The following is a 2,382-nucleotide window of genomic DNA, read 5'->3' on the forward strand; positions in this document are numbered from 1 at the left end:
AATAGCAAACAACTTGGAAAGGAGGAAGTGAAACTCATTATTTGCAGATGACATGATATTGTACATAGAAAACCATAAAGACTCCACCAAAAAACCTACTCCATTTAATAAATAATTTTGGCAATGTAGCAGGATATAAAATTAACTCCCAGATATTGATGGCAATTTTATACACCAATAATGATCTCTCAGAATGAGAAATAAAACAAAAAACAACCCATTTACCATTGCAACAACAAAAAAATTAAGATCCTTAGGAATAAACTTAATCAAGGAGGTAAATGAGCTGTGCTTGGAAAACTACAGCACTTTGAAAAAAGAGAGAGGGGTGACACTGCCACCCACCTACTGTGGACTTGCTGCCTGGTATGCCCACTGGACCGGAGCTCCAAAGATGGCTGCCCAGTGTGAGGAAGTTGGAGCTGAACGTTTCCTGTGACAATCTTCTGGACAAAGACATTGGGTCCAAATCGGATACTTTGTGTGTTTATTTCTGAACCCAAGCGGACAGCAGTGATATGAGGTTGAGCACACAGAGAGGATTAAGAACTGACTGAATCCCCCATTCTCCAAGATGTTTATTATTGAATACTACTTTGAAGTGGTTCAGAAATTGTAATTTGGGATTTGTGACATCAACAACAAAACCATCGAGCTGAGTGATGATGACTTCTTAGGAGAATGAGAATTCACCCTGGGACAGATTGTTTCCAGTAAGAAGCAGACTGGACCATTGGTGCTGAAAAATGGCAGGCCCATGGGGACAATCAGCATCAGAATTTCAGCTGAAGAAATAAAGTATAACAGAGTGGTTTTGTTTGAAATGGAAGCAAGAAAATTGGATAATAAGGATCTATTTGGCAATTCAGATCCTCACCTGGAATTCCACAAGCAGACATCTGACAGAACCTGGCTCTTGGTGCATCACATAGAGGTTATTAAAAACAACCTGGATCCTGTTTGGAGATCTTTTAAAATCTCTCTTAACTCCCTGTGTTATGGAAATATGGATAAGACTATTAAGGTGGAGTACGACATGATTATGACAACGATAGGTCCCATGATCTCATCGGGACGTTTCAGACCACCATGAAGCTGACCTAGGCTTCCAGGAGCTCACCTGTTGAATTTGACTGCATCAACCAGAAGAAGAGACAGAAGAAGAAAGGCTACAAGAATTCCAGTGGTGTCAGCGTGAAGCAGTGAGAGGTTACGGTGAAGTGCATTTTCCTGGACTACATCATGGGCAGATGTCAGCTGAACTTTACCGTGGGGGTGGACTTCACCAGCTCCAGTGGGGACCTGTTTTTCTCCAACTCCCTTCATTACATCAGCCACAATGGTGTGAATGAGTACTTGACCACCAGCTGGTCCGTGGGGATGGTTGTTCAAGACTACGATGCGGATAAGATGTTCCCAGCATTTGGGTTTGGAGTTCAGATACCTCCTAAGTGGCAGGTTTCGCATGAGTTTCCCATGAATTTCAATCCATTCAACCCCTACTGCAAAGGGATCCAAGGCATCGTGGAGGCATATGGGACCTGCCTGCCTCAGATAAAGCACTATGGACCAACAAATTTCTTGCCAATCATCAACCACATGGCCAGGTTTGCTACTGCAGCCACACAGCAGTCACTTCTCAATATTTTGTGTTCCTGATCATCACTGAGGGCCTGATCAAAGACCTGGACAAGACCAGGCTATTGTCAATGCCACCAAGCTGCCCATGTCCATCATCATAGTCAAAGTGGGCCGCTCAGAATTCAGGGCTATGGACAGCGACAGTAGGGCCCTGCACTCCCCTGCGGGTGAGGTCACCAATAGAAATATCGTGCATTTCGTGCCTTTCAGACAGTTCCAGAATGCTCCCAAGGAGGCACTGGCTCAGTATGTCCTGACCAAGATCCCCCAGAAGGTGGTGGGCTACTTCAACACCTACAAGCTTCTTCCCCCCAAAAACCCTGCAGTAACCAAGTGAAGGTCTTGCCTCCCAACCATGGATCTGGCACATCACTTACTGTCACCTCGGCATTTATGATGTAAACCTAGTTCTCTACAGATTCTTTCTACTTAAAGCATTATTTTTATATGTTCTGGAGGAAAATAGCTAAGCTAATCTTTACCCAATCAATTCAGTGGTTCCTTTGGATTCTGGGGCTGCAATGAGGCTGTCTGGGGTAGACACTCCATGAGGAAAGCAGTTTGTTGTGACTGTACTTTCATAGGATGATATGCCTTTTTTAATGTTTCTCAGTAGAAATAATGGAACCTGGGATTTCGGAAGATGGCGGCTGGCAGGAAGGTGAGGAAGAGGAATTGAGTGAGTGAGGGTATGAAAGGAGAGTGTGTGGATGTGTGGTGTGCGTGTGTGTGAGTGAGTAA

General features: G+C 44.2%; 1 pseudogene across 1 annotated transcript; it reads left to right on the forward strand.

The window, feature by feature from the left end:
• Positions 1-394: 394 nt before the first annotated feature.
• On the forward strand, positions 395-1,978 carry LOC308240456 (copine-3-like; annotated as a pseudogene). Its single transcript has one exon. The product of its transcript is annotated as a copine-3-like (transcript).
• The last annotated feature ends 404 nt before the right edge of the window (positions 1,979-2,382 follow it).

This window comes from Plecotus auritus, assembly GCF_963455305.1.
Source record: "Plecotus auritus genome assembly, chromosome: X".
In the NCBI taxonomy this organism is placed as follows: Eukaryota; Metazoa; Chordata; class Mammalia; order Chiroptera; family Vespertilionidae; genus Plecotus; species Plecotus auritus.